Source organism: Hippoglossus hippoglossus, chromosome 16, assembly GCF_009819705.1.
Source record: "Hippoglossus hippoglossus isolate fHipHip1 chromosome 16, fHipHip1.pri, whole genome shotgun sequence".
Classification (NCBI taxonomy): domain Eukaryota; kingdom Metazoa; phylum Chordata; class Actinopteri; order Pleuronectiformes; family Pleuronectidae; genus Hippoglossus; species Hippoglossus hippoglossus.
The window spans coordinates 22,602,105-22,620,897 of NC_047166.1; the positions used below are offsets into that span (position 1 = coordinate 22,602,105).

An 18,793-nucleotide genomic window follows, 5' to 3' on the forward strand; every position below is an offset into this window, starting at 1 on the left:
AAGCACCACACAGGAACTGGGGGCTGCTAGATGAGAAAAACAAACGCTGTTAGTCTTTTATACAGGGCACCGAGTTTTTCTAGCGAGTGCTCCGAAGCTACATGACACATTTCTTTCATACGCAGACTGACAGGCATTATACCGTGAGAGGGAGCTTATGGGGCTACATGGCCATGATGGATGGCTGTATAAAAAAGAGCTGGAGATCCCATCTGGGTCACGTCTTATCGGGGCTGACTGATTCACATTGATGAAATCATGACGGCTCGCTAACCCGCCCAGCGGAGAAACTCTAAACTAACACTCAGGTAAACAAGGCGGCATCTGAGGAGAGATGCATGTCAAGGGGAGTAGAGAAGGCAGAGCAAATAATGAGAGAAGGGGGGGGGGGGGGGGGCAGCAGAGGGAAGATAAGTGGTAAATAGTGATGTAAAGGCACGGCAGGAGATGGATTGGGATAATAAGAGCTGACCGAGAAAGAGAGAGCGAGAGATCGAGGCAGACAGAGAGCGAGGACGAGAGAGAGAAATGCAGGCTGTGGGCTGCACGCTGCAGAAAGTGTCCATCACACAGGAGTACCCACCACTTCTTAGCAATTTGGACTATTGATCACCGTCGTCTAATGAGAGGATCAGTGCCCGAAATAAATGTGTCTCTGAGGGTTATTAGCTCTGTCTGGGTTTTTCTCCCTCAAACTTGCATTAAGAAGGTGTAACTGAAACTGTGCCAGACTATACATGGCTTGTTATGACAGATATTCTTTGCAGTGTAACAACAGCACAGGAAACTGGCGGATCCACACCATTCATCCAATTGTGCACCAGAGACAATCTGCTGGTGAAGTTACAAACTCCCCCCACTCCCAATCAGGTTACACTGCGCAGTGCAAATGTGGGTGTGCGTGTGTTAAACACACCATGCAGGAGCACGGTGGTGTGCTCGTGTGTGGGTGGGGGGGCATGGAAATGGTGAGATTTCGAGCACATTTGCGTTTTCTTTTTTCCTCTACTTTGACAGATGTTTTAGTTGGAAAAAAAACTCAACGAAATATCCCACTTAAGAGATAGCTGTTCCAATTTTTGCTCCTAAGTGACCTGTTGAAAAACAAACAAGCCAATTCCACTGGAAAACATCTGTCTCCGGAGGTTTGACTAGAAAAGATCACTTGTTGAAAGCAGAGAGCTACGAGAATGACGTTTGCGGCTATGGCTGCTTGCAAAGAAATGACACAGAACAAAGATAAACAACACCTACATGTCTGACATATATACGTTAAAGATAGGAAAAGAGTAGCTGGATGACTAAGAGAATGACATCAAAGACCAAAGAACATTGAAAATAATGTGCTGGAGGACGGAAATGCATTAAAATAAGTGTGGATACATCTCCATTATGTACCATAACCAGCTACATATATTTCTCTAGTTTATCTCCCTCCTCTGACGCAGGTGGGCTTAAGGAAACCAGATCACGGCATCCTGTCGATGAACAAGAGGCAGTAAGGTTCAACGACACAACCTGATGTTTAAGCAGTAGTGGGTTTAGCACAGCGACATCTGGAAGCCTTCAACACCTACACTGAGCTGGCATCAATGTCAGGCTGACAACCTGTCCGGTAATGGGCACATTATGTCAGTGGGATATTAATGGTCACAAATTGCTGTCAAGTAAAAGGTGTGCAGGCTGAGTGTTTATTTCAAATGAAGCAACCCTGTCCCCTATCGGCTTGGAAACAGGAGAAACAAGAGTAAGGGCTTCTCAAAATCTTTCACATAGAACTAAATAGACTACATTTTGGGGTTTTACTTCCTGGTAAACATCATTATACTTTAATTTTGGTCTAGCTCAACAAATGCTATATTATTAGAGCTTCTCTTATTTTGACGCTGTAGAATTGTCGAAAATATTCTGTGGGTTTTTTTGCATCTCGCTGACTAAACCTTTTAATATAATACTTTGTAATAAAATACATGTAGTATTAACGTTAATATACTATAATACTTCTTTATAATATACTTAAAATTGTGTCATTAATATACTATAATACTTAATAATAATATTAACAATTATATATTGCAGTAATTGAGAAACATCTATAGCCTATACTATAACACTTTTTATATATATAGGTCTATATACATACTTTTTGTATATACAGTGTCTGTATAGTACTAAGCTTTTGTTGTCATCCTTTGTTAGTTACTGCTTCACACAGACAATCAATTATTAATGATTACTCTGGAACTGCCCCGGATATGAAGGACAAGCTAAACTAAAGTATCAAATGCTGCTTGGCCTTAACTTGCACATCAGCACAGAGACATGCAGATTCAGTTTGAATGCAGTTTGTATATATGACATGACAAAGTTTATATCCCTTCATAACACAACATAGGAAATTGTGTGATGTGAAACGATTTTAATTCGTCAGGCCAATACAAGAAGATCATGCGTTAGTAGCAGTTAGTAATGCATGTATAGCAGTAGTAGTAGCATATATCATGTATATAAGAACGTTGCGTCTATGGAGACGTCTAAGTAGCTACAAATTGTGGTACGATGGGTATAATTAATTTCAAAACCTGCAAAATATCAGCTCCACCCTGCACTCCACCGCATGTTGATTTATTACTACAGAGGAGCAACAAAGGGTAACACAGGAGAAAGCAATGGTTGCATCAAGCAGTCATGTTTACGCAGCTTCCCCTCGAGAGAGAGAACAGGCGCTTCCAGCGGGAGTTACCTGCTTCAGTCAGGCAGCAAAACAGCCATTAAGTCAAACAGCCAGCCAGTCAGCACTGCTGCAAACCAACAGGTCAGTTATACAAGAAATAAGCGACAGAGGGATTATTACACACCGTCATTCTCTCCACACCGCACCAGTGGACAGCTTTACACAACACTATGGCCAACAGAGACTGCTGGATGGGTTACTGAAAATGGAGATGACTCGCCTCCAAAGAGAGACACACACACACACACACACACACACACACAGAGAGAGAGAGAGAGAGAGAGTCTGCTGGTACACTCATATGTATTTATATGAATCTAGGATCAGTGAATCAGACTGGGTTGTGGGTATGGAATGGAAAACACAAGAATTTAGCTCACAAAGAAAGAACAGAGAGATGTTTCGAGAGGTAAAGAAACTAATACGAAAGGAACAGAAGGACTACGACTAAAAATACTGTGGCAAAGTGGTTCTTAGTTTTTTTTTTTTTTCTAAACTAAGGACCCCCTACAAGAAAGAAATTATTAAGGGGCCCCCTCATGAACAGTATGACCCTTGGAATAATATGAAACATTGCCACACTGTTATTTATGTAATAATGACTTAGTTACACAGTCACTCTAGAATTAATAAACACCACACTTGTTGAATGTCAATTCTAATGAGTTATCTCGGATTTGCTTCACACAATTAGTAGAATTAGATGAATAATGTTTAGGGGTTAAAGATAATGTGAAAAACATTATCTGTAATTCCTCTCTTAGTTGGACCAAAACCATTTGATGCTTGAATAAAGTGTTGGCATTAGTCGACACTTTGCATTTTTGTAGGCTAGTTGTTCATCTGTGGGTTTAGCTGAGTGCAGTAGTAAAGCCATGTGGCAGTGGCATCTACAGCAGATACGGTGTTGTTATTGACAAGCACTTGAAAAGTCATAGTTGTCATGCATGACTTTAACAGCACTAATGCGGAAACATGGCCATGCAACCAGATATAGATTCTCGACTAAAATTAACAGTGTAGAAATAATTTACCAGAGCAAATCCGTCAGCTGCAATATAAGTAAGGCTGCCCTATAAGTACAACAACAATACAAGCACTATACATAACCATCTAAAGCTACACCGGCTAACGCTAGCAGCAGTAAAGTTATCGAGGAGAAGCACCAACAGGGTGGACAAGGAAGGCAGACGACAATCTGAGAATTCTCTAAACATTATATCACCGACCACCAAACGTCCAGTCTCTGTCTCACATTGACAAAGGTCAGAAAAAATGTGTCTCAACTAGTCTGTCTCGACCACTACTATAATGCAGAGGTCATAAATGCCCTAGTATGCACCGAGGCCAGCTATAACCTCAAATAACCTCATTAGGAGATGTTGTGCCCATAGCATGTGTATTTTGGGGATAATGTGCATTAAAGATTAGGATTTATCAGTCTGGTTAAGTGTAAAATGTTGCTCCTACTCACATGAAAATGCACATTTGGCATTACCATTGTTTGCTTATATTCTAGATGAGGAGTCATGGTCATAGTTAGGCTGCTGAACCCTGCCTGCCACCCTGTTAGAGACTAAGTATGAGATTAAGACTCAATGAGTGTGTCTGATTTTTCTTATTGTTTTTTGGGGGATTTTTTTCCAGGGGAGAGAGGCTTTTGTGGTCATCCTTAAAACTATTAATTGGGTGATTTTGTGGAGTTGGTCAGGTATAATCTGATGGGATTAATGGCTATCCTCTTTAAATAGAGTTCTGTGGGCGGGGATTAGATGATCACAGCCAGTCGGCCTCAAGAGCGACAGATTTTCATCTTTAGGGTTTTAAGGGAAAATAATGTCGAAGCAATGACTACGTTGATACAAGGGGACATGATGTTGTATACAACTGTTTTTGCCAGTGCGTACAACAAATAGAAAAAAAACATCATGGCATGTTTTGATGAAAGTTTATGCATTAGGAGGGATACTCTGCAGGTCCTAATCATTTCAGATTATTGGAAGAGCTCCAGCCTAAGGTTGGTGTTTGACTCGGATGGTGTGTTTGGAGGTAGGGGTTAGGGAGTGGTGGGGGGGTACTACCAGGAGCCCTTACCTTCCTCCCCTTAACTACTCTCCTCACATCTGGATACAATGTAGGAACAGGGCACCGAGGCCAGGGGGATAGCTGAAGGGAGGGTGCGAGTGTGCTGGGGGATTCTTTACAAAACATCAAGAGCCAATGGGAAAAGGTGGTGGTGCTTCTGCATTGGGTGGTGGATGTGGAGTAGCGGGGTAGTGTGTGTGTTGTGGTGGTGGGAAGGTGGGGGGTACTAAAAAAGCTCCCTGTCTTTGGTCTCTTCTTCCCTGTGTAGTTTGTCTGCAAGGCCCCCGAGCAACAGACAGAGAAGCAGCTGGGAACTGAGGTGAGCAGCGAAACAGCAGCCCCGGAAAACACACTGAGAGAGGGCAAATCTGGACGAGGTGAAAATCTGGCATTTTAAACTTGAATGGGTTTAATACACTGGACACATTGTAATCACACCAGGTTTAAATTGCCCTATACACTTTTAAATAGTTTTAATAGTTATTGAGGCTACTTTCATACTACTGTTTTAGTTTAAAACAGTGTTTTCAAACTAAAACAAACTCTTTACTCAGGGGCATTTTGGCACGGTATCAGTTTTAATCCCATGACCTGTAATCAAACGTAGATGTGTCAAACCTGCACACTAATTTGGTAGGTAAGCTATTTAGGTGAAAAGTGAAATCATAACAATTTAAGTTGCCAACATAGACCATAGAATGTCTATAAAGAAGGATGAAGCGCCTCCACATTCCATCTGCTCACATTATCCAGGAACGAACCAAAGTATCCCAGATTCGAGGGCTGCCATCTTAAGCATTTGGAGCCAGAGCCAGAGAATCAATGTCCGGCCGATCCACGCGCTCGACCAATCGCAAGTCAGTCTCAACTGTCAATCAAACAACTAATTAAAACCAAATTTACCAGAAAAATGAATATTTGGACAAACATCGCTGCAACAAAAGCTACTTTATATGATTGACCCAACTTTGAGAAACATTTATTTTCATGTACTTTGACTTTTGAGTGTCCCGTGTCCCATCTGCTAACATTGAGGAGGCGTGGTTAATGACCGCTTTGGCCTTTGGGGAGCAGTCATGTCGTCCATCTTTAGATACAGTCTATGGTGCATAGGTGTGAATGTCTATATTATATCACAGAAAATAAAACACACTGCCATATAAATTCACTATTTTGATACCACAAAGACACAATAAATGCCTTTAGGACTATAAAAGCGTTACAGCAAAAATAAATAATTTCTGTAGGATAAATGAGATATAGAACTACCACCTAATTATCATAACACCACCACTAGTATACAGTTAACAAACAGCCACAGACTGTAGTAAAATCAAGAGTGGCATCATGGGCTTTGCTAACAGCTAGCCTCATGATCGGGACCCTTTTGCTTCACTTTTGGGGAACTGTCATATCGTCCATCTTGACAGTCTATGACATGAACAAGCTTCAACAAGGTTCTTCATTGTGGGAGCATAACATACATCACTCATCGTTATAACACTAACTGAGAGATTAGGATTTAACCTATTTTGTCTAATACTGTATTTGTGATTTTTTTTGTTCTATATAAAATGCAGACAAAACAACAAGAGAAGGTTGTAAAGGCTGTTACTAATTTCCCTCTTCCCTTCCTTGCTGAAGAACAAAAAAACCATAAAAATAGGGTGCACATGGCCGGCAACCTGCTCCTGAATCCAGCTTCCAGCATGTTTGTGGTTCCACTGTATCTCTGGATTTGGGGTGATTAGCCCTTGGGCGAACCTCCTGCTCCTCCTGACCTCTGTCCTCAGAGACCCTACAGCCTGCTTGACCCAGACAGAAGTGCTACTATAACTACTTCCTAAACCCTTCTTCCTCATGCATGTTTACTCCCTTCACTGCTCAAATGAAGAGAGTTAGTTAGGAGTGGAGTAGCAATGGATCCCTGTGTATAGGGTTAAATTTCACTGCATTTCAATTCACAGGGGTCTCAGACTACCTCAAGAAAACCAGATGAGACGTTTCAGTTCTTCCATTTGGCTGATAATTAGGTTTTTACATTGTATTGTTACTATACTCTTCATTCTTTTGACATGTTTTCAGACAGCCACAAGAAGTCAAACTGCCCAGTATATTTCCATCTGAGTGGGTCTGGCATGTCTTTACTTTTCCCCACAGAAGAAAAGGACATAACAACAGTGAGGAGCAGCCACATCAAGCGCAGCATTTCAACAAAAAAGAATAAAATCACTACTAATTGTGGTTTTTAAAAGCAACATCACAAATGATTGTCTTTATCTTGTATAACAATCAAGTTTTTGACAGGACAATGTCCAAACTAACATTCAGCTCGACTCCCTCTCTTCCACACACACACACACACACACACACATGTGCATGCACACACTAACTACAGCATAACGTAGCAAGGTTAGGCTGACATCAGCGGCTAACGATCAGTTCCTCTGTGGGCTGAATGATTAGCTGCAGTAGCCCGGAGACATTTCCAGCTTTTTTTCCCCTAAGTTAGTCAGACATGCAATATCGTTGGCTTTCAGTCTGCACTAACTACATCCACTCTCTTCCATTCGCTCTGACTCTGTACAAAAAAAGCCAAGGACTTTTACAGACTGATCGATGATGCTAACGATGCAGTGAATGTGGGGCAGTTGAAAAAGAGGGAAATAGTAGAGGAGCATACAAGTTTTTCATATTTTTATGTGTTTTCATACTCTAGTGGAGCAACAACAGGAGTTACTCTGAGTGTGTGTGTGTGTGTGTGTGTGTGTTTGTAGGTGTGTGTGAATGGGTGATGTGAGTAGCAGTTTATTTGTATCAAAGTGAAACTAAATTGAAAACTTGTTAAGTGGTAATCCAGAACTTCCTGTTTTTTGTACTTTTAGAACCCTGTTTACAACTGAAATGCATGTAAGTTTTATGTCTGCTTCCTGCCTACCAGAAATCACGTGTCAGTCAAATTTTGGATTATTCTATTTATGAAATTCCAACAGCTGCCGCTCCCTTTTTTGTCTGTACCTCACCTACTTAACTATTTCTTGTTTTTCTTCTGAAGCAAAACGTGACTTCTGTTCATCAGAGATGCAGTCAATGTTTTCTCTTAGGAAAAAAATACATTAAAAAATTATATGTATTAGTGTAATTTAGGACCTATTTTTCTTCAGACTTGTTTATTCCCACTCGGAGGGTGTTTATTAACTGGAACAGGATGGTGAATGCTAAAGAGGAGCCTCTCTGCTTGGGAAACAGCTCAACACAAACCCAACCCCCATCCCACCCTTACAGCCCTCCGGGCTGCTGTGAGTTTGGATTAAGTTTGGTTGCCATGTCTCCTCCCTACCAAAGCCTGGCTGTCACCACCACAAAACACACACACACACACCCAGACACCTACATGCTAAGTTTGCATATCACCTAGTGGCCTATCAAATTTGAGGAAGGCCATTGTCTTGCAGGAAGATAAACAGACCAGACAGATGAGGTAGAAAGACGCAAACAAATCCATGATGCACTGTGTAAGACATAGTAAAACATGCATTAACTGATCTATTTGACATGTTTTTTCATCAATCTGATTACTTTTTATGAATAGATACAGGATGAATCAGAATTAAAAGCTGTTTATGTAACATAATTAAGAAATTGACGCTGTCTTTAATTCCCATTTAATGCTGTCTACTTGAGTGTGTGGGTGTGTGTGTGTGTGTGTGTGTGTGTGTGTGTGTGTGTGTGTGTGTGTGTGTGTGTGTGTGTGTGTGTGTGTGTGTGTGTGTGTGTGTGTGTGAAGCAGTGGATCAATAATGGTAGTCTACTACAGTGACATCTGGGCTGGACAAAGAGTGCTGTTCCTTCCCCCGCCAGCTCTCCTCTCTCTCCCTCTCTCAATCCCTGATCACAGCCACGTGGTTCTCTGGGCTATTTCTCCCGGCTAAGCTTATTTCTCTTCTTTAATCCCGCAGCAATCACAGCAACAATGCCAAGCGTCGGGTTCATAGACGCAGGCAGAAATCTATTAACTATGATCACGATGTCAGCTCCAACCCGATAAGCACTGCTAATGAATCCGGCACATTCGGCGCAGCTCTCTGTGCTCGTGATTGTTATTTCATTGGATCATCAATAATGTGTAAGATGGGGAAACCAACGTGAGTGACGGTGATGGATAATGCCGCTTGTAAAGTGGTTAATGTGCTTCCATTTGGACTGAAGTGAGATTCTGTTCTCTGTAGAACTCCGACACTTCCTATTCAATTCAACTGATGCAGTGACGAGGAGCTGGAAAGCTGCGGGCCCACGCTGCTGTGTTCTCAGTTCATAAATGGGGTCGATATTCAGCCATGATTAACAGATCAGCAACTCAGTGTGGTCAGCCTCGGATTTTGTTCTTGTCTTCACACAGCCACTTATTAGTACAACCAGTATTAATCTGACAGAGAAAATACTCATTGGGGATGAGGATAACCATGATCAAGCATGACCAGTGTTTTTAATTAAATGTTGTTTTATGTGCTAAGTTTTAAATAGTTTGACTACAAAAACATACAGAAAATCTAATCTGAGGATTTATTGCACTATAAAACACTGAGAAAGGGAAATTGTTGAAACAACTGAAAAAAAGTACTTCAATTGGTAACATACAAATTCATTGAAGTTTGTTTACATTAAAGTTAACAAGATATTTTAACACAATGAATGACTTTGATTGGAAAAGACTTCCAATGAGTTTTAAGTAGTTTTACAACAAACGCATGCAGAAACAAAATCAATCTTCCTTGCACTATAATACAGAGAAAAATAGAAATTGTTGGACTAACTTCAAACAACTTTAATTGGTCACACACAAATTAACTTAGTTTGTTCAAATTTAAATTGACAAGTCATATTAACACCACTAATAACTTGCCGATAACCAACTGGTAATAAGATTTCTGTTTCAGTGAACACACATTGAATCTTGTTTATTAGCTGGACCTTTAATCACACTATTTTATCACGAGAAAATGTGGGTTGAGTTGTGCTCATCACTGGGATACCTGCACTGAAAGGGTTTGCTCTAAACATGTGCCAGAGATTTTATTTCAAGAGCAGGTTTTGTTACGTTTCCTCCAAATCCAGTTAGGTCTCATTTAATTTAGTGTTGACTCTTTTTTTAATAATATAGCTTCAAGTTTTAACTGATGTTGACGTTAATAAAACTGTCAGTGTTAAAAAGTTATTGGTGTGTACAACTGTGGTGACAACATCATTAGCTTAGTCTTTTGTAAACATTTCTAAAATGAATAAACCCTACATGCAATTAATGTGGGTTGTTTCCACATCCCACATTCAGCTATTGTCACTTTGTGTGTTGACAGCACGTCTATAAATACCACTATCATTTTTTTTTTTTTCCTGATGAAGGCATAGTGTGAAAACATCAGTAAATAGTTATATTAAATAATGACAGTAAACAAAAAAGGGGGAAATGATGTGACACCTTCTACATCAACACACACAACAGATGTCTATGGTTGTTTCTTTTTTTTTTGTTTCCATTAGAGTTGATGCAATTTTAAGATGTGATATATTAATTCCTTTGCGGTAAAAATGTCACTGTTTGCAAATCTACAAAGCCCTCTAATAATCAGCTTGTCTGAAAGGATCCATGTAGTGTAGTTTGCATTGGGGGGGTTCCTGAGTCCCACGATGACTAAGTGTGGGAGATGGGTTTTCCACCACAGCAAAAAACGGTTTGAAGTTAAAAACACCAATGCACAAATGAAAAGGTACATGTAGGTGCAACAGTTGAGCCCCACGCAACACCACTACCATGTTCCTGCCCCCTCCCTCCCCACCACTCTGGGTGAAGGCTAAAATGGCCCCGTGCCTAAATCCCCACGCCAGCACCTCCTCTACCCCCCGTCAACTCTAACCCCCCTCCTATCTTAATCCTCCGATTACTACATCATTTCTGTGGGTCTAATTTGGACAGCTCTCAGCCCTCACAGTTTATATCTGGTGTAGTCTCTATTGATCCAATATCGGTGGGGAGCGTGCAGGTGTGACCCAAATAGAGAACAACCCATCTGTCACCAAAGTTTCAAGGAAATCTCCATCTAGGAATGTTTTGGTCTTAATGAAGGGACAAATGCACATACTGCACAGATGTAGGGTGACTGCTGCGGGAAATCTAAATTCCTTCTGATTATCCTAAGGCAGTAAGCAATACGTTTCCCATGGAGGGCTCATTTATAATTTAATCCGGGAGCTTGGTGTTTCTAGGCTGACACAGAGAGAGATTGCCCTTTCAGAGTGGAAACCCCCACCATGCAGCGGGGAATCAATGCCAACAACACAGAAAAGAGCCCATAATAAAATGATGAGACTGTCTGGACCACCAACAAAGATATACACGCAATTCTTAATTTGTCTCTAAAGATGAAGCAGCACCAAAAATGTTTTTTTCACTTGTTGTTCGCTGCCTCTTGACACGATCCAACCTCAATATGACACAAAGTTATTTAAGCCCGTGAAGGAAGATATATCTTTCCTTTCATGAAGAAAAGGTTGATAAAATCTAGAACATAACAAGGGGAAAAAAAAACAGAGAATAGGATGCATTAGACCTCAGCCTAACCGACTCAGTACAGGAAAACATGTCTGTCTTGGGCTTTATCGGTGCCTTTACTTTTTTCATAGCCATTCTAGTTCAAAGCTGCACTAACATGACCAGTTTGGACAGAGATGAAGAAACCGAGTCAAAGCAGGGTGGTAATTACTCTCGGAGAAGAAGCGAATGGATTCAGCTCATGGCATAAGTATGCACATGTAGGGCTCAACTGTAGCACACGCTGGAACGCTTTCAGACGCGGATTCAACCAGGTGCTGCAAAACCACCCACAGAAACCTGGGCCAAGTGTTTTTTGGCCACTAGGAGGCAGCATAAATTAGGCAAAGTGCAAAGTTGATATTGCTAATAGTTAGCAAAACACTTCCTCTTCACACACTAAGCAAAAACGCTGCAGTCCTATAATCTTTCTCTCTGCGTTGCTTTCATATGGACAGATCTCGCTCAGCAAACTGCTCCAGTCAATGGGTTGATCGCTACGAGCAACGCCTTCAACATTACAAATCACCATTATTAAAATAACCTATTGATCCGTTTTATTAACTGTGGCGTAAGCGAAACCTGGAGGATAATAATTAGAAGAAAAGAAAAAAAACTGATCTAACTCTGTGATATTTTTTAAAAATTGACTGACAGGGTCGATGTAGTGTTCACCCCCCCCCCCCCCCCCCCCCTCGTCTCTCTCTCTCTCTCTCTTGGGGAAGGTAAATGACTATGAGCACGGTAAAAAAGGCACAAGGCAGTAATGAGTAATGAAAACAGCCGAGTTAGTGCTGCCATTCAGTGAAGGGCCTGCTGCTGTGGAATGTGAGGCGCCATTCATTCACATGGGTTAAAAATGCATTTCTGCCACCACAAAGCCCTGCCTTGTCCTCATTGTTTCTAGCCACCAATAAAACACTTCCACATTCTGAAGGGAGACGACCAAAAAAAAATGAAAATTGCTAATTTTACTCCCACAGATACAGAAAAGGGGGGGGGGGGGGTGATGGGTGGGGGGGGGGGACTTTGGGGGCAAAAAAAACTACAAAGTCATGTCGGAGATAAAGTGTCATGGTGGGGTTGAAAGTTTGATCATGATAAGCACGGGGATGCAAAAGCAAGCAAACACGCTGCTTACAAAAGACCAACCGTCCTGCTCCCAAAAGCCAAATGTATGCAGCATTTACTCAGTATATGAGTGGACGCACAATGGTGGGGGGGTGGGGGGGGGCAATCAAACACAAAGAGCTTCACTCGAGTCATGCGTGAGCTCTCGGTGGATCACTATGTGAATGGGAGGCATCTGCGGGAAAAAAAAACGGCTTTCTAAACAATCTCATTTTTTATTTCTGTGCTATCTGTCATTCTGTGACCGTGGCAAGTGCTCAAATCAACATGAATCACCGACTGTCACGACGAGTCACATTGAAACATAGGTCATGTTCCTCTTTCTCCATAGTGCTCAACAAGTGATCTCAGACATGACAGCGGGCAGACGCTCGCATGACATAACTCCCTGAGAAAAATACCGCCCCGCTGACATCTAGAAGTAAGCCTGTTTGTGGCTTTTCTATTTTGATTTGTAATGACCTGCTGTGCTGCTGTTACACAGAAAATAATGACACATACACAAACAGCATTTATTTACAGCTTCCCTCAAGCTTTGCCGACCAAATGTGTTTACCTTTAAATCTATTCCTGGTGTTATTCCTGGGTTGGGAAAACAGATGGTGCAGCTCTTACACACTATTTATTATCTAACAGTCAGTTTGGTGAAGTCGGATCATTTATTGTTGTTGTGGGGTTTTTAGTGCGCCGTGTTCACTCGTACAACCACAGAGTGAGAGCTACAGGGCTGAGGAAAGAAAATCATGTCTGAAATCTGACGTGGGGGGGGGGGAGACAATGTAATCCTGTCTGCAAAACAACGCACTGCCTCTCTTCCTCCCTCTCTCCCTCATCTCTCTCTCTCTATCTATCGCTTTCTTTATGTGTGTGTGACCTACAGGAAAATTCCTGTATTTCTCAACAGGTACAGAGAAAAAACAGCACATCTCAAAAAGTCAATATCAAAAGAAGAAGAGGGAAAAAACACTGTCAAGTTCAGAAAACAAAAAAGAAACAAGAAGTTGAGGAACCAGAGCGCAGTGAGAGATTATTGCAGGAATACTGAAGGAATGTACACACAATATAATGTCTATGAAAGACAGATACTATAGAAAAATTATTATATACAGTGAATATATAGTAGAACTCTACTAAATGTGAATATATATAGTGAATATGTAGTAAACTCTACGAAATGTGGGTATATACTGTGAATATATACAGTAAGCTCTACTAAATGTTAGTACAAAAAGTGAATATGTTGTAAAACTCTACTACACACAAGTGACACATGGAGTAGAGTGATTTCTGTGTGTGCGTGTGTGGGGGGGGGGGGGAGTGTGTGTGTGTGTGTGTGTGTGTGTGTGTGTGTGTGTGTGTGTGTGTGTGTACAAAGTAAGCACTATTAACAACACTGCTGTTGTAAGTCAACACCAGTTAAGACACTGCATAATTCCCCACCCACTTTTTTTTAACCATTCGTGTTCTTCCAACTACAACCATGGATGTGGGCATGTTTTGACAGTTGTGCACGAGCATGTGCACGTGCACAACTGTCTCCTCTCTCTCCCTCGACTGCAATCTGAGCTTTTACATAACTATCTCCTCTGATAACTACTCCAGCCTGCCCCCCTTGAGGGAGAATGGCTGTGACAGTCCTATAATGTCCCTATAATAAACACATCTGTAATGTTAAATAGCTTATATGTAGTGATCTGGAGCTGAGCTTTATGGGCTCTCTCTCTACCACCCACTGTAATGTTCACTGACTGGCTCCTGCAGCCACACATAAGTTTATTGCTGCCTTTGTGCTGTACTTTATAACACTGTTATATGACCTGTGATATAATAAAATGTCCATATAAAGTCTGTTTTGCCTGTTATTTCCATAAAGTGTCAGTGTATCACAAGCTTACTGTCGCTCTTTAAGGCAGGGTTGCACTCTCTTATCAAACATTCCTCTAAATCAGCCTTATCTCCATTGTAGCACATTCAGGCGACTTCTGCTGCCAGTCCGGTGTCTGTGCACTCTTTAAAGGAAATGACCGGGTTGAGCCAGAAAGAGTCTGAAACAGCCTCCGACTGCAGGAACAGCAGCAGCAGCAGCAGCAGCAGCAGCAGCGAACACACCCTCATAATAACAAACAATAATAATGATATACAAGTCACTTCCTTACCGGTTAAAACACCGCGGAGCTCTGAGGACCTTCTCCCTCACACACTCACACTCACACACACACACACACACACACACACACACACACACACACACACACACACACACACACACACACACACACACACACACACTCACACTCACACGCACACACTCACACAGAAGAGCAGGGACCGGCGCAGTTCCTCCAAAAGCAAATATAGAGTCCAGATCCAGCAGAGATAAAGAGAGACTGATACTCTCTGTCCTCCAGGACCGCGACTGCCTGACCACAGCGAGCTCAACTTATTATTACCAATATTATTATCATCGTTATTTATCTGTGGCCGATTCCTGTCTCCTTGTGTTGTAGTAACAGTACAGGTTCCTCGCTCTCTCTCTCTCTCTCTCTTTCCTCGCTCTCTCTCTCTCTCTCCCTCCCTCTCTCTCTCTCTCGTCTCTCGTCGTTTCACTGGTGCTGCCTTCAGGTGTCATCGGAAATCTTTCAATTATCAAGCCAAACTTTCGAAACTGGGAATTCTGGATGAACATTTTTTAACATATATTGATATCCAGAGGCCATTCATATACATAATAAACATTTATATGTATGTACTTGTGCATTAATTAATAGCCCTACAATGTTTGTCTACATACTATATTTCCTGAACGAGGGGTCCAAGATTTGGCAATGTATTATGGGATATTGAGTGCATTGGGTAATTCAAAGTGATGGTATATCAAAGACGGAAAATTGCCAAATAAGTAAAAAATAAAGTAAAGTATAAAAGTAAAAAAACATAAATACATCAATTAAGGACTCAATAATGAATTTATAAATGTAGAAATATATGTATAGCCTACTTCATTACCAAATTGTATGTACTTCTTTGTTTTTTATGTATTTGTTTTGGCATTTACTTACTAATTTATAGGCCATTACTATCAAGTTCATTTCTTTTATTTATACATTATCGAGTTGTTTGTTTATATATTTGTTTATGTATTTTGGATTTTAGCAATTTCGGTCCTCAATATACCATCACTTCAACTAAGCTTCTGAAATAGCCAAATAACACCATACTAGTAGACCTATAGCTACATGGTGTCGTGGACGGAGTTGCAGTGGTTCCAGTCTCTCAGATGAGAGGAAGTGTTGCTTTTCTTCTGTTAATGATAATCCATATATTTTGGTTTTCAGAGATTTTCTCTATTTTCTGACTGATTTCAAAGAGCAGATGATAAATTAATTTAAAAATATGATACAAAGTTTATGGGTAAATTCACAAGCTTCACTTGATTAATAACTAGTATTAGATAATTCAGATTTATTAAAATCTGAATCAGATCGATATATAGTTTATGTGTTATTGGTGAGGTGTGTTTCAATAGAACCTTTGTGCAATCCATTTCCCATAATTGCTTCACTTATAAGAAAGTGCACTGGGCAGCCCCAGATACGGTGTGATAAAAACATTAGATCACCCAACATCCCCTAAATCAACAAAACTTCCCCCTATCAGAATAAATAACAAGGGGATTTCTGATCGAACATGTACGTGTCATAAGGAAATGTCGGAGTTTATGGGAGCACCTGAATGCATCATGAACGGAAAGAAGCCCTGTGTTTGCGAAACAGCGAGGACAAGATCGAGGGCAGAGAAAGAGAGAAAAAGTTTGTGTTTGATTTTCTCTCACACACACACACACACACACACACACACACACACACACACACACACACACACACACACACACACACACACACACACACACACACACACACACACACACACACACACACACACACACACACACACACACACACACACACACACACACACACGTCTCCATCACTGGATCAGCTGGTGTGTGTGTGTGTGTGTGTGTGTGTGTGTGTGTGTGTGTGTGTGTGTGTGTGTGTGTGTGTGTGTGTGTGTGTGTGTGTGTGTGCGTGCGTGCGTGCGTGTGTGTGTATATGCCCAGAGAGGAGAAGAGGTGACACTGAGCAATTGCTCCTGGATCCCCAGCAGTCTCAGCACGCACACACCGCACGCTCGCCAACGGTTGCGTGCGTAAAAAGACGTGTTGGTGCCACAGGCAATCGGACGCGCTCTCTGTGATAGTGTTACGCGTGTAGAGAACATACTTTTTCACATTACACACGCACGCACGCACACACACACACACGGTCACCTGTATGCGCGTCATTGATACGGAGCACCCACCCAGCAGCCGGAGGTGGGGTCCATTGTGTCCCTTTAACCATAACAGCAGGCTCACATCCTGGAGGTGCATCATCATTAGGGGAAAACAAAGTTACATGCGCAGAACCCCCCCCCCCCCGCACACACTATACGCGAGCACACACACACACACACACAATAACCCCCCCCCCCCCCTCTTTTGCCCCTCCCTCTCCACATGTTTCCACTGCCCCCCCATCTCCACCACTACCACCCCACCGAAACACGCACATGCACGCGCACACGCACCGCATGCAGATGAGTGGTGAGGCTGCTGCGCACAGACTGAAAGCAGAAGAAATGCGACAGGAGCGGACCTGAGATCAGCTTCCAGCGGTTTCACATCCTCAGAAGAGAGAGAGCCTCCCCTGCGCGGCCGCGCACTACTGAGCTGGCACCTGTGCCTTGCTCAGCGGCAGTTGTGCCAGGCCTGTTATGTAGGACACGACTTCTTAATATGGATACCCCCCCCCCCCCCCTTTACTCCTCCCTAACGTCCACCTCCACCCAGTGTGTGTGTGTGTATGTGTGTGAAACAGTCTTTTTTTTTATAGATCAACTCTCTCCTCTCCTGGATGTTACTCACAACTATGTAACTGCACCTCATCTGTGTGTTTCATGCTGCTGACATGAAAGTGTGCCTTCAAAATCTTAATAAAAAAGGAAGAGATGTGTGTGTCTGCGTGTGTGTGTGCGCGTGTGTGTGTGTGTTGAGCTGGTGGAAAGTTTGATCAGCCCCAGGGATGTTGGTGGAGGACATGGGAGCAGCCATGCGCACTACACATCCCTACTTCTTTTCTTTTCCTTCATTTGAATAACTGACTTCAGACATTAAGTGTGATGACTCACAAGTGTCATCGAGCCGGTGCGAGTTAGACACTGTCAACGAAAAGTGGAGAAATGATACGAGTAATACCTGTGATCACCGTGAGGAGGGTCAATCCGGAAACATATGTTCACATTGTAGTTTAAATCATCCCTTACCCCCTTGCCTGGGTATTCCCTATTTATAAATCAAGATCCGGACAATCGCCTGCCACCCATGTACCCCCCCTTTCTCTCTCTCTCTCTCTCTCTCTCTCTCTCTCTCTCTCTCTCTCTTATAGACACATGGAGTGATCCGGGATAGTGTGTGTGTGTGTATGTGTGTGTGGTTGTGTGTGTGTGAAACGAGAAGCAAACGATGAGATGTACATACCTGCTCGATCCAAACCCAGATATTCCAGGCTGAAGAGGCTCAGACAATCCTAAAGGTGAAAGCATGCTCTTTGCAGTGTCTGCTGAAGTGCATGATTGAGTAGGTCGAGTCCATTCTGTCCCGCGGGGGTGGTGACAGAGGGGATTCCTGCTCGTATCACTCCGATACTATACGTGTGTTTTGTTTTCAGTTGAACATACACACACCGTTTCGTTAAGTGTGGAAACGGCTGTCATAAAACACGTGTCGTCTCAGTGCCCCCGTCGTGCGTCTCTGAGAGTTTCCTGACACCCACCGTTCCGCGGCTGACTGGTTCCGCCCGAATTAAATGGAACTATCTGCTATTGTCTGATCAGCGAAAAGTTGTTGATAGTGCGGAGGACTTTTTAAGAAAGTGCGCAAACACAGCGACAAATTGCACATCTACATCCTTATTCCCGAGAGTTTAAATAAGGATGCGGCTCAGCCAGGACGTCAAATCTCACATGGTGATTAGAATGGAAATCTTTGCCAAACCAGCCCCTGGTGTTGACAGCTGAGGAGCACTCCGCCATCCACCACCCTGTTGTAACACTCTAAACACTAAATAACTCGATGCACCAGTGAAGACAAAACCCACTGTTTTCATAAGGGTGTGATACGCATTGATATATAGTTGCATTATTCCACCAGCGTTTTT

The 18,793-nt window shown here is 42.2% G+C and overlaps 1 protein-coding gene across 5 annotated transcripts in view; it reads right to left on the reverse strand.

Moving 5' to 3' along the window:
* The window catches only part of LOC117776890 (zinc finger protein 516-like), a 45,796-nt gene extending 27,438 nt beyond the window's left edge, over window positions 1-18,358 (reverse strand). For 2 of the 5 annotated variants that reach the window (XM_034611258.1, XM_034611263.1), the window contains exon 1: window positions 14,693-14,787. The gene's annotated coding sequence lies outside the window, so the exon portion shown is untranslated. Of the gene's footprint in view, window positions 1-14,692; window positions 14,788-14,865; window positions 15,118-17,233; window positions 17,309-18,114 lie in introns of those variants that run through there. The other 3 variants (XM_034611259.1, XM_034611262.1, XM_034611260.1) reach the window with 3 other exon arrangements.
* Window positions 18,359-18,793: the final 435 nt, after the last annotated feature.